General features: G+C 38.4%; 1 pseudogene; it reads left to right on the top strand.

The window, feature by feature from the left end:
• Positions 1 to 10,355: 10,355 nt before the first annotated feature.
• Positions 10,356 to 14,814, top strand: LOC136379557 (small ribosomal subunit protein eS6-like; annotated as a pseudogene).
• Positions 14,815 to 15,017: the final 203 nt, after the last annotated feature.

The raw sequence follows: 15,017 nt of genomic DNA on the forward strand, positions 1-15,017 counted from the left end.
CCTGAAAGTTAAGGTCTATAACAAAATATACAGACATGTAAACCCTTTCATCACCCATGCAATATAGGCTGTCATATTTTTTAAAAAAATTCTTTTTGAAATCATACTTCTGGATCTCAAATAACTTGCATAACAACAACCCCCAAAAAATGCAACTTTAACATATTGGAAAACATGAGTTTTGAAACTAGCATCAAAAAGGTCACAAATTGCCTGATCAGGCGGTGACACAGTGGATAGAGTGTCGAACTTGGATGCGGAGGACCCAGGTTCGAGACCCCGAGGTTGCCAGCTTGAACGCAGGCTCATCTTGTTTGAGCAAGGCTCACCAGCTTGGACCCAAGTTCGCTGGCTCGAGCAAGGGGTTACTCGATCTGCTGAAGGCCCGTGGTCAAGGCACATATGAGAAAGCAATCAATGAACAACTAAGGTGTCGCAACGAAAAACTGATGATTGATGCTTCTCATCTCTCTCCGTTCCTGTCTGTCTGTCCATATCTATTCCTCTCTCTGACTCTATCTCTGTTAAAAAAAAAAAGGTCTCAAATTATTAAACTCCTGAATACTTTTCTAAGTCTAATCTTTTTTAAATTTAAACCTCTTTCTCAAAGATCACTGTGGCTAATAATATGTAATATGTAGAAGAGCCAGCTAGGTTTTCAGTCTCAATATACCTTTTCTGCCTATAGCTGGAGTTGCTAGATTCTAACAGGCAGGCTCAGTCTTGCCCCTAATCTTGAAACCCAATCTTGACCTTGTATAGAGGGCATTAACTCTTAGCATCTACTTATTGTTCCAGAGTCCTGAGCCAGATCTGATATGGTCTTCAAAATGAACATTGACCAGAAATCAAACAACAACAACAAAAACAATCCTGTTTTGAAGAGTGTTCACTGGAGTAAAAGACAGCCACCCCAGTCAATAATATAAACTAAGAGCAACATAGCAATTTCAATAAACACATTTCTCCAGAACAATTTCACCAGTCAAAGCTGTAGTTTTACCTTCTTCTTTTTTGTTCAAAGCAAGACAAGGCAAATTGCAGCTCAATATGTGTATGTTTAAGCATTTTGAATAAGAATATGTGTCCTCCAGCTATCAGGTAGAAGGTGAATGACTGTCCTGGCTCATAATATCACAAGGTTGATAGGAAAGTAAAGTTTTCTGACTGCTCTTCCTCCCAGTGTAGAATCTTTGCTCCCAGACCCATGGCAGCCAAACACACAGCCCCAGCCCGAACACCACCAAGAAAAGGCAAAAACACTCCTTGCCTATTCTCAATGACGCTAAAACTAAACCAAGTCTTCTGAAACCACCTCCTTGCATCTTAACCCCACTGGCCCTGGGTTTCTGCCCTCCGGAGGCAGGCAAAAGAACAAGTCACCTTCCCCATGACTCCCCCTTCCAATGGAATGACCAGACTTCTCACATGCTCCCTAAAGATTCTCTTTTTCTGGAAAACGTCTCTAACATGTTGAACTCTACATCTACTCACATAGCTTCCAGATCTCTCTACCTCCTTTTCTGTCTCCACCTTGGTGGCCTACGTGTTCAACGATATTTCAGATGATCAGAACACAACCACAGAGTAGTACCCTTTCCTGCTTCCATTTGGACAAAAGGCTTATGTCATTACAGTTTAATATTGTAATGGTTTTTTTAGCAGCTTCCTCATCCTATTAACTCCTGCTTCTTCCATGAACAGTTGCTATGCTGAGCATACAGTAAGAATGCACATGATTTCATCTTAACTGATTTTAATGTTAACTGGTTGAATATTTAGTTTTATTAAATTTTATTTGTAAGTTTCATTCTCACATTTCAGCTTACCTAGAACTTTCTGGATACTGAGTCTGTCATCAAACAACCCTTCCCAGCTTTGTGACATTGATAAGTGTGACAAGCATTCTTTCCGTATTATCATAAAAACACGAAACAAGAAAAGGCCAAGGACTACCACTTGTGATTTTTCTCCAACTGGAGGCAAATTTGAGGCAAAGTTATTTAAAAGTTATAAATCTGTCCATCACTTTGACTTTCACTGAGCCACACCACACATCCATAAGGGAGCAAGTTGGGTCTGACTTTCTAGATAGTCATTGTTAACCACTCTTGCCGACTTTCATAACTGATACATTCAGGTGGACATTTCTTCCTCTGAGGTTAAGACCTCTGTATTATATCTGGGTCTCTTCACATATTGTCTTCCTAAAACAAATTTACCATTTTCCCTGGATAAAAATACATATATATGTGTGAGTGTGTGTGTATAGTGTCGTGTGTGTATGTTCCTCAGAGAAATGAAGCAAAGAAATTACTTTGGCTCCAGCTACATACCTCAGATACAAACCATTTTAGTCAAGAAAAAATTCTGCAATTTGACCAGAAAACAATGAATTGAAAACAGAATCAACCTATTACAGAGTCTTGTGAAGGGTTTGATGTTACACTTGAATAGTTTCTTATCTTTTGTGTAGTAACCAAAATACATTTTTCTTTTAGTTAATGAAAGCATACTCTTTGATATTTGACATTTAATCTGGGTGTCTCACTAGCCAGGGCATTAAATTCTGATCACATTCACATTAATAAACACCCTTTCTCTGGCTCTGGCGGCCACTATTATTGTAGGACTTCTTGTTCCTCTGGTACTCTTCCCAGTTCTTTCTAGAGTTTATGAGCAAGTCTTTTCAATTTGCTTCAGTAAGTGGTTAACTCAGGCTGAGTTGCTGATACGGCACCTTCATCTGTGCAGAGCCTCCTGCTGTTGGCAGAACCAGAGAGAGCCCACTATCGCCACCTCATGAGCCAGCGCCACCCTTGGACAAACTCATGAGCCAGCGCCACCCTTGGACAAACTCACTTCTCACTTTTTCTGGACACCTCTCTCTGGATCACCAAATAGAGGGTCTTCAGCTCCAGTCTCTTGTGGTCATTAAATCATACACTGTTTCCATAAGTTTGGCTTTTTTAGATTCCACATAGAAGTAAGATCATACAATATTTGTCTTTCTCTGACTTATTTCACTTACTATATATCACAATGCCCTAAAGGTCCATCCACATTGTTGAAATAGGCATACTTTCCTACTTTTCCATGGTTGAAGAATATTCCATTGTGTGTGTGTGTCACACATTTCTTTATCCATTCAACTGAGACAGCCACTTAAAATGTTTCCATATCTTGGCTATTATGAAAAATGCTGCAATGAACACAAGAGTGCAAATATCTCTTCAAGATCTTGATTTTGATGGGAATGCAGCATAATCAAATGTCAAAATAACTTAGAGATGTTTTCTCTGAACATATGTACCCTGATTTATCAATGTCACCCCATTAAAATTAATTTAAAAAAAAGATCTTGATTTTGTTTCCTTTGGTTTTATACCCTAAAGTGGGATTGCTGGATGATAGGGTAGTTCTATTTCTATTTTTCTATTTTTGAGGAACTTCAGTACTGTTTTCCATAGTGACTATACCAATTTACATTCCCACTAAGGGTTCCCTTTCTCCATATCCTTGACAGCACTTATCTCTCAACATCCATCTCTCTCTCTTTCTCCTTTTGAGAATAGCCATTCTAGCATGTGTGAGGTGATATCTCATTATGGTATTGATTTGCATTTCCCTGATAATTAGTGATGTTTAGCACATGTATCTGTTGCCCATTTCTATGTCTTCTTTGGAAAAATATCTATTCAGTTCTTTGTCCATTTTTAATCAGATTGTTTGGGATTTTTTTTTCTATTCAGTTGTATGAGTTTCTTATGTTTTTTTTGGACATTAATCCTAGTTAACGTACCCTAGCACCTCACTGGCTCTGATTAGGTTGTTTCGATCTTCAAACCAATCATGGTAATCCGGGCAAAGGGGAACCAATCTGGACACACAACCCCTCCACCCCACCCCAGAGCTCAGGGTGGAAACAACCCCATCAAAATCAGTGGCAAACAATAGGGGAGGAGGCAGAGGAATGGATGTTTGGTAGCAATGGACATTTGGTAGGTCGAGAGGATGGAGAGAGTTCCAGTAACAGATAAGCAAAGGAAAAGTGTGAAATGAGCCTGTTAGAGAAAATGTTATGGGGGGGGGGCATGTGGTAAATCTTCTATTGTTATAATACAGGAACATTTTCCACATAGAGAGCCAAGCTAAAAAAAATTTCTGATTATTTTTTCTCTTTCTAAAGAGAAAATATTTTACTCTTAGACCAAAGAACATGCTTCAGAACCACAGTCTCCCAGATCACAATCATTCCTCATCCTCAATTGACTGCAATCAGACTCTCTTCTCAGCACTCCACGGAAATGAATGGTTTCTGACTCCCAATCAAGGCCTCCCAGAGGTCAAGAGAGGTTCAAGCATGACAGCCTTAGCCAAGGGGTAGCAGGAGCAGAGGGCACCCCCTAAAAATCTTCTATCCAAGTGGCATTCTTTGATGAAAGTTCTTGGTAGAAGCAAGTGTGTTCATTATTTTTACAATGGTGCTCAGATCATGAGCCAAATGGTTAAGGAGTCGGGATGGGGGACCTTTTGATGCAGTGATTTCCCCACCAGTTAATGAGTGGTGCAGCTCCAGACGCTTAGCTCAGACTTGTCTTCAGACTTGAACCATCCGACGGTGGAACCTAACTGTGGGTGTGTTCTCATCTGCTGAGGATCTGGGTATACTAAAAAATTACGGAATAGCAAAACAGGTTATAAAAATTGTGGGATATTTTACATATTTACATTTAACAAATTAATGCCTTTCCTATTGACAAACATGACTGTATTATGGGGTATGAAACGCCAATCTCTTTTGCACCCACCCACAACCTGCTTCTCAAAGCTCTCCTACCTTGACCTCAGTATCTAATACTACGTGGTCTTCTACTTTTCTACAACCCTTCATGAACAAAAAGCCCAAAGCCTTTTTATTATCTTGGTTTAAAATCATTAAAGAAATGAAAATGAGTTGAATCCATGTACAATTCTAAGGAATGTTAGCACTTATCCATTTGACATTGTGTATATTATACTCAATTTAAAGATAAAATTTAAATTCAGTATTGAAACTTACTAAGGAAAATAGTATTTATAATTACTAAGTATGATTTGAGGTAGTACCAAGACTTACTTATATACCTTTCTTAAAGCTTTTATTAAGTAGACCTTCAAAATTGCTTTTATCTGTATAATAATACATCCTCAAAGTAATACATACAAACAATATAGAAGTATATGTAATGTAAAGTTTTCTTTATTCTGCCCAACCAAAACTTTCATATCTTTCCCTCAAAGGAGTCATATAAATTTTTTGTATAAACTTCCAGACATTTTCTGTGTATGCAAAACTATATAATATATAATTGAGTTATTATACAAATGGGAGCTCATTATATTATGTTTATTCTTTGAATCAAATTTGTTAAACTATCCCAAAGCAATCTTTTCTCATACCTAGCTCAATCAACTATTTTTGTTTTCTGATGTCACACTCAAAGCCTAATCTCTCTTTTTAAAGACATTTACACCACTTTGGCCTTTTCTGTGTCCTAGATGTCTATGTTCCTAACTTGACATTGTCTCTCTCGATGTTTTGCAATGTACAGGTTGGTGTAAAAAAAAATGTTATAAAGGTTGTTTTGCTTAAAATATCTGAAAACTGATTTAATAATTAGTGGGTTATCAGCAAAGTCTTAGTTTCAGCTCTTTATGCATCTGCACTCCGGTTCAACCCCTTCTCCCTCCATATTCATACCTCCATTTCCCTTATGTCAGTTTACCTTTTGTCATATTAGAAGTATATTTCAAAACCTTTTTTATTAAATTTCACAAACCTTTTACTGAGTATATTCTTCTAAACCAGATGATTGCTTTTGCCATATCTGGGTTCTTAAGTCATTTTCATTTTGTAATTGTTCTATAATTTGTCTTCAGTTTAGTTTACTTTTACTTAAAAAATAATTTTGCAAATCCCTACCAATGGGCTCATTTTATCCAGAGTAAAGAGATACTGATTTTGGACAACTGAGACTTCTCCCATCACTTACAGACCATACTGCCTGAGTACTGTTTCAGGCTAAGTGTTGATCTCCTTTTGCTGTTTTCTTTTATTTTTATTTTTCTCTTTTTTTGTATTTTTCTAAAGTTGGAAACGGGGAGGCAGTCAGACAGACTCCCGCATGCGCCCTACCGGGATCCACCCGGCATGCCCACCAGGGGGCGATGCTCTGCCCATCTGGGGTGTTGCTCTGTTGCAACCAGAGCCATTCTAGAGCCTGAGGCAGAAGCCATAGAGCCCGGGCCAACCTTGCTCCAGTGGAGCCTTGGCTGCGGGAGGGGAAGAGAGAGACAGAGAGGAAGGAGAGGGGGAGGGGTGGAGAAGCAGATGGGTGCTTCTCCTGTGTGCCTTGGCCGGGAATCGAACCTGGGACTTCTGCACGCCAGGCTGATGCTCTACCACTGAGCCAACCGGTCAAGGCCTGCTGTTTTCTTTTAAAATGTGAATAACCTACAGAAATGTAGCACATTGAGAAACTAGTGAGCGCATTTGTATGACTTAAAGTAAATGAAGAGCTGCATACATTATTCTTACTCTGAATGCAGTAAGAGATATAGAGTTGGAGTTTGGCTTTATGAAGAAGAAGCATAGAAAAGAGGACATGAAGAACAGGTATTACCTAATTAATACTTGGTTTTCCTAAGGTCTACTTTTTTTTCAACTCAAGAATTTTTTCAGTGATGTTAGTTGTGTCTACTTGGTGTAGGCAACACAGAGCACTTCAGTAACAATATGTTTAGGGAACAGGAGACCTGTGCATGCTCTTTCTTTCTCTTTCTTTCTGTCTTGCAATAACTATTTATTGAGTGCTTACTTTGTGCCAGGACTATTTCTAGACACGGGGGATACAATGACCAAACAGACAAAGATCCTTGTCCTTGCGGAGCTTACATTATAATAGGGAGGAGACCAACAACAAATGATAAACATAATGAATAACTAAGTGATATCTTATTTTAGAAGGTGACACGTTCCAAAAGAAAAAGAAAAATAGAACAAGGTAAAAAAGATGAGGTGTTACTGGGGAATAAAAGGACAGTTCACAATTTTCAACAAGATTGATACAGACTCATTGAGAAGATTTCTTTTTGAACAAAGGAGACGAAGTTAACCATGAAGATATCAAGAGGAAGGGCATTGCAGACAAAGGGGAGAGCTAGTGAAAGACCATAAGGTGCGAGCACGTCTGGCTTATTCAAAGAGTAGCAAGGAGGTCCTGGCCGGTTCGCTCAGCTGTAGAGCATCTGCCCAGTATGTGGAAGTCCCGGGTTTCATTCCCAGTCAGGGCACACAGGAGAAGTTCCCAGCTGCTTCTGCATCCCACCCATCCCCCCCCCCCCTCTTCTCTTCCCTTCCTGCAGCCATGGCTGACAGGAGCAAGTTGGCCCGGGGCACTGAGGATGGCTCCCTGGCCTTCGCCTCAAGTGCTAAAAACAAAAAAGGCTCCAGTTGCAATGGAGCAAGAGCCCCAGATAGGCAGAGTATTGCCCCCTAGTGGGCTTCCTGGAGTCCTGTCTCTGCCTCCCTTTCTCTCACTAAATAAAAAATAAAAGAAAAAAAGAACAGCAAGGAGATCACTATATTAAGCAAACAAAGTTAGAGAAGTAGAAGATAAGTTTGGGGGGAAATGAAAGGCAAAATGATGGAGGGTTCTGTGGGCACTACCTGAGTGAAATGGGATGCTGTTACAGGATTTGAAACAGTGCACAAAACTAAAATGAACTTATGTTTAAAGGAGTCACTCTGACTACTGCTTAAGAATAGACCATTAGGCGCAAGAGCAGAAACAAGGAAGACGTTAGGAGACTAGCAATGACATGGGAGTGATATGATGGCAGCTTGGACAAATGCAGTGCAGTAGATGCATAGGTGATAGAAAGTGTTAGGGTTTTGTATTAGTTTTGAAGGTAGAGCAAACAGGATTTGTTGACAATTTAGATATGGAGTTATAAAAGGAAGGGAGATATACCAGTGATTCCAAGGTGTTTGGCCTGAGCAAATGGAAGGAAGATATTGCCATCAACCAAGAAGACAGGGATGGCTGTGTGAGAGGCAGGATTAGGAGAACAACAGGAGTTTGGGACATGCTGAGTGTAAGACGTCTATTAGATACAACTATTTCTGAATTTAACTGGCTGTCTGATCTGAGGAAAGCCATTCAACCTCTCTAAGCTTCATCTATAACATAAGAATTAGGACTAGAAGAACATCAAGGTCCCTCAACTTTAAAAAGAATTTTTATGTTTGCTTGGCTAAGTTGCTTTTGTGGTAATTTACATAAAAGTATTTGTGTTGTCATAGATTAAATTTCATTTTTGTAATTTTAAATAGGGTGGTCAGGGTAGGCCTCATTGAAAAGATAATTTTTAGATAAAGGAAGCAAAGAAATTAACTATAAAGAGACCTAAGAAGAAGTGTTCCAGGCAGAGAAAGCATTAGTGTAGAGACCTTGATGTAAGAGTGGGTCTTCGTAAGCAATGGCTCAATTTGATAAATACCAGTTAGGTACAGTGGGGGAATTCAGCCAATTTGCACCGGTTCAGCAGAACCAATACCTAATTTTTTGTTGAGATTGGTGAACTGGTTGTTAAAATGGCACTTGTAATAAGAGTTCTCTCTAAGGTGGGTGCCTGGGCAGCCACCCAATGTGGAAATCACAACTTTACATTTCTTACTCTTTTTTAATGTTCATCTGTGCAACAGCATATTCTAAGCACCCATAGTAATGTTTATTCTATCCATAGGTGAAAAAAATTGCAAGTAAGGATGTCAATCAAGAAACAATATAGAAATATTCTTTTTTAAAAGATTTCATTTATTCATTTTTAGAGAGAGAGAGAGAGAAAGAGAGAAGGGGGAGGAACAGGAAGCATCAACTTCCATGTATGCCTTGACCAGACAAGCCCAGGGATTTGAACCAGTGGCCTCAGCGTTTCAGCGTTGACCTTATTCACTGTGCCACCACAGGCCAGGTGGAAATATCTTAACAGTTTTATTGGTTTTTGTCAGGTATTATTTAATATTTTTTATCATTAATATATCAAAACTTTCTTATAACATAATCTGGTTTAGTATACATCTTTTATTCTTATTTAAATATTAAATTCATTAAATAATAAACTACCTTTGGTATATCTTTTTTTATACTTAAAACGGTCATTAGGGCAGAGAACCGGTTGTTAAATTATTTGAATCCTACTTGACCAAGCAGTGGCACAGTGGATAGAGCATCGGACTGAGATGCAGAGGACCCAGGTTTGAGACTCCGAGGTCGTCAGCCTGAGTGTAGGCTCATCTGGTTTGAGCAAAAGCTCACCAGCTTGGACCCAAGGTCGCTGGCTCGAGCAAGGGGTTACTCAGTCTGCTGAAGGCCTGTGGACAAGGCACATATGAGAAAGCAGTCGATGAACAACTAAGGTGTCGCAACAAAAACTAATGATTGATGCTTCTCATCTCTCTCTGTTCCTGTCTGTCTGTCCCTACTTATCCCTCTCTCTGATTCTCTCTCTGTCTCTGTAAAAAAAAAAAAAAATTATTTGAATCCCACCACTGGTTAGGTATAAGGCATACAGTCAACTGATAAAACCAACAAAAAGAGCAAAAAGTCTTGAGTGAGGAGAAAAAGAAACATTAAAAAGATTTAAAGGCTTCAAAAGCTAATGGAATATCAAACAGCTTTCAGAAAAACAACAATTTTATGATTCAAACATAAATGAATCAAAAATATAAGAATTACTTTTTCCCTTAAATTATTATATAAAAAAAGACATAAAACTTCAACAAATGTGCTTTTAACCCTTTTAACCCTAACAGATGTTTAACCCTTTTCTCCTCTTCAAAAAAGTTTAAATTAAAAAATTTTTAATTTTTTAAATAAACAATCTCAAATTTAGCAATAACAAAGTAATTTGGATTTTAAAGAAATAATACCAAATTGAATCAATGAATGGGGAACTACTAGAAAAATAATACAAGTCAAAAAGATAACCAACTTTGCAATTGAATGAGATCCTTTTTGATGGGGTTAGGATTTTAAAAACTTAAAAACCAGGAGATTTCCTCATGAAACAAGCAAAACCTTTTCTGATTTTGGTATTTTCTAGTATTCTTACATTTTCTTAAATTTTGAGTAGGCCAAATATATATATAGTTTTCCCTTCCTGCTCTCCTAATAGAAATCTGTGGCTATCTAACACAAATCCGACAAAATGGGTAAGATACTCCATTAATTTGGATGGCATGTGAGACCCTTCCAGGCTTCCTGGGGCTGGAATAATTGGAATTGAAGTGGGCAAGAACAGAAAGGAGGATGTACCAGAAGGAGGAGTGTACATACGGAATGTGTGGACTGCCAGTAGAAGGTGGGTCCAGTCCAGGATGGGAGATTCAAGGCATGTCCCTGGGGAATAGTAACAGAAAACCCTTACAGAGCACTGGCTATGTGGCAGGGAGTACATTTTACATATAAATAACAATATCTTTTATTCTGACAAATGAAATATATAGCACCTGGTCATAGGATTTTAAATTTGAAAATGATTCCACTGTTTCTTACCTCCTAATGTGGCAAGGCAGAATTTCACTGCCAGCCTATTTCTTTATCCCCACCCCCTTTACAGATAACTTATTCATTCTCTCTGGAAACTTGTAAGATTTCTCCCTTTCTCCTTGGGTAAATAACAGAACATACTTAAAGAGTGCTTACTACATGCCAGGAAGTATTCAAAGCATTTCACATATATTAACATAAGTAATCCTCCCAGCAACACTTTATGAAATGATTATGATGGCTATCTTTATTTTACAGATGAGAAAACAGAGAGATCAATAAGGTATTCAACTTAAATAATGTCCAGGATTGCTGGGTAAGAAAACAGAGCACAGGAGATAAAATGTAAAAGCTGTTTTAAAACTACTGTGCTTCACAGAGTGCATAAAATTTGAAAAGAGAAATTGTGTCATGAATGGTGGAACTACTGAGAGAGTAAAATCCTGATGTGTGCAGCAAAGGAAAGGAATTGACAGAAATTTTCTGGGCCTGATGCAGGGAGAATGACTTGGGGTAAATAAATCATATCATTTTCCTCCTAAAATCTACCTAGGAAGAAACAAAAATTTGACCCTGGCTTACATAACCTTGCATGATTTGGGTCCCCTGTACACCTCTCCACAGTAAACACTTACATTTTTGTTTGCTTTGTTTGGTTGCCCAGCCCTTTGAATACCCTCCCTATGTTTGAGGAATTCACGACCCTTCCAGATCTTGCCTCCCTGCACAAGCCACACTGTTTTTCCAGCCCCACTTTTATCAAGAGTAGAAACGACATCAAATGTGAATGGCTGAAGAACTGGCAATGTTTAACCAGAGGAGAGGAGGCTTTGGAGGGATGGGTGGGTGAAGGAAACCATTGATGAAGACCTCTCCAAATATTTGAAGAGCCAACAAATGAAAGAAGGCTGTGGCTTAAGAGCAGAAGCTGGAGTAGGGTGTGGGGGAGGAGAAAGCAGGGAGAAAAAGAGAGGCAAGCGGTGGTGGTGGGGGAGGGGGCTGGGGACAACTCCAAACACATTCTCCAAACTGATTGCCTTCTGCACAGTTCTTTAAAATAGCAACTTCTCTTAAAGTTTACATACAATAAAATGCATCTATTGTAAATGTACATTCTCATGAATTTTGACAAAGAGTACACCCATGTAACTACTCTAATCAAATACAGCATTACTTCTATCACCCTACAAAGTTTCCTTTTCCCATTCCAGTCACCCGCTCTCACCCCCACACCCGGGCAACCACTAATTTAATTTTGGTTACTAAATTCAGATTAATCTGGCCTTTTGTAGAATTTCATATAAATATAATCATATATTTTATGTTGGCTTCTTCTTTCAGCATGATGTTTTTGAGATTTATCACTGTTGTTGATGGTTTAATTGTTCATTTCTATTTACCACTCAGTAGTAGTATATTGAATAAATATACCAAATTTGTTTATACACTCATTTATTGATGGATATTTGGTCTTCTCCCCCACAATTTTTTGTTATCTTGAAGGTATTATGATTAGTCATGTATGAATGTTGCTGGGAACACCTGTTTTCATTTCTCTTGGATAAAGACTTATGAGTGAAATTGCTAGGTTAAATAATCAGTACATACTCAACTTTTTAAGAAATTGCCAACCTCTTTGACATAATGTTCTGCTATCTTACATTTCTACCAGCAATCTCTGAGATTTCCAGTTGCTCCACACCCTTGCCAACATATAATATTGTAAGTCTTTATTTTGGAGCTACTCTTACAGGTTTATAGTGGTATATTCTACCATCATATTTTTTGTTTTGTATTTATTTTTTTGTATTTTTCTGAAGTGAGAAGTGGGGAGGCGGCAGACAGACAGACAGACAAACTCCCGCATGTAGCCAACTGGGATCTACCAAGCATGCCCACCAGGGGGCAATGCTCTGCCCATCTGGAGCTTTGCTCTGCTGCGACCGGAGCCATTCTAGCGCCTGAGGTAGAGGCCATGGAGCCATCCTCAGCGCCTGGGCCAATTTTGCTCCAATGGAGCCTTGGCTGTGGGAGGGGAAGAGAGAGACAGAGAGGAAGGAGAAGGGGAAGGGTTGAGAAGAGATTCTACTATCATGGAGTTTTTTTTCTTTTTTTTTCCATCATGGTTTTAACTCGCACTTCCTTAATGATTAATGATTTTGAATTTGGGAAATTTTTCATGTGCTTATTTGTTGTTCATGCAGTTTCTGTGGTGAAATGTTCATATATTTTGCCAATTTTTTATAAGCTGTTTATTAATTGTAACATTTTATTTTCTGGATAGAAGTTTATATCAGGATTATGTTTTACAAATATTTTATTAAAAATCATGGTGTGAATCTGAATTTCTTAACAGTGTCATTTGAAGAGAAAAAGTTTAAAATCTTGGTGAAGTCCAATTAAAATTTTTTCTCTTTTTGCATCCTATCTTTAAAAAATCTTTGTGTAACTGAAGGTAATGAAGATTTTCATTTAGAAGTACCATTTTATTTATTTATTTGTTGTTCATTTGTTCACAAACATTTAATGAAGATCTTTTATGTGTCAGACCCTGTTCAAGGCGTTAGAGATACTGCTGTGATTACTACAGTCTTGCTTCTCTTGGAACTTACATTCTTTTATCCTTAGATTTCTTTTGGGCAGGGGCGTGGCATCTTCTGCACACATCGCTCTTGACCCCTCCTCCTCTCTTCTGTCAACAATAACATCTGACCCAGGGCCTGGGCAAGGTGAATGACCTATCGAGGATTGTTTATGTGCAACTCTCAGAGGGGTTTTAGGCTTGTGGAGTGCATGGAAGGTCATGTAGAATGGTGGAGAAAACCCCAAAGTCAGGGTCAGCAGATGAGGATTTGCAGGCTGACTTTGCCACTTCCTGGCAAAGGGCAGTCACTTTACCTCACCAAGCCGCGGTTTCCACGTCAGTCAAGTAGAAGAAGTCTGACCAGCACTGTGAGACAGCGAGACCCTACACTTGAGATGCAGAGGTCCAAATACCGCCTCAGATGCCCTAACAGTCATTATTTTAACTATTATATACAGGTCTAGATCCATTTAGAGGTAAGTTTCGAATATGGTATAAGATAGGGAATCAAGGTTTATGTTTTGCAACTGGAAATACAATCGTTTCATTATCATTTGTTGAAAATACAATTATTTCATTATTGAATTTCTCTGATAATGTCTTTGTCAAAAATCAATGATCTTTTGTATGTGGGTCTGTCTTTGGACTCTATGCTATTCTGTGATGTCTATCCTTGTCCTTCTTTTTCAAAATTGTATTTCCTATTTAACTCTTTTGCAGTTTCATATAAAATTAATAGTTAGCCTGTCAATTTCTTAAAAAAAGTCTTCTAGATTTTTATCAACATTGCATTGAATCTATTGCTAAATTTGTGGGAAATTAATATTGATAAAAAATATTAGCTCTTTTCTGTGGCACCTTGCAGGCGGTCAGCTGCTTCAGGAAGAATCTGAACATCTCTTTCCCAGCCACTGACTGCCAGAAATGTATGATTACTGAAGTGGATGATGAATGCTATTTCATGCCTTTTAGGAGAAGCAGATGACCACAGAAGTCGCTGCTGATGCTCTGGGTGAAGAATGGAAGGTTGTTGTGGTTTATCAGTGGTAGGAATGACAAATAAGATTTCCCCATGAAGCACAGTGTCTTGACCCATGGCCATGTCCACCTGCTGCTGAGTAAGGTTCATTTCTGTTATGGACCAAGGAGGACCAGAGAGCGAAAGTGCAAATCTGTTTGGGGTTGCATTATGGATGCCAATCTCTATTTTTAACTTGGTTGTTGTTAAAAAAAAAAAATAGGGAGAAAGATATGATTAGCTTCACTGATAGCACTGTGCGTTGATTTCTGGGGCCCAAAAGAGCTAACAGAGTCTACAAACTTTTTAATTTCTCTAAAGAGGATGTTCACCAACACATTGTGAAAAAGTCCCTAAACGAAGAAGGTAAGAAATTAAGGACCAAAGCACTCAAGATTCAGCATCTTGTTACTCTACATGTCCTTCAACACAAAGTCAATTATTGCTCCAAAGAAACAATGTACAAAGAAAAATAAGGAAGAGGGTGCAGAATGTGCTAAGCTGTTGGCTAAGAGAATAAAGGGGCCAAAGAAAAATACCACAACCAGATTGCCAAGAGACAGAGGCTGTCCTCTCTGAGAGCTTCTACCTCTAAGTCTGAGTCCCGTCAAAAATGAGGTTTTCTAAGAGTAACAAATAAAAAGAAGAAATATCAAAAAATATATTGAACATTGTATATCTCTCCACTTATAGAGGTCTTTAAATTTTCTCAGTAGTCTTTTGCAGTTTTCAGTGTACAAGTCTAGTACTTTTTTTGTTAATGTTTTCTTGCTTTAAATACATTGTTTTTAATGCAGTTGTAAATGGTGTTTAAAATTTC

The sequence above is a fragment of the Saccopteryx leptura genome, chromosome 8 (assembly GCF_036850995.1).
Source record: "Saccopteryx leptura isolate mSacLep1 chromosome 8, mSacLep1_pri_phased_curated, whole genome shotgun sequence".
NCBI lineage: Eukaryota > Metazoa > Chordata > Mammalia > Chiroptera > Emballonuridae > Saccopteryx > Saccopteryx leptura.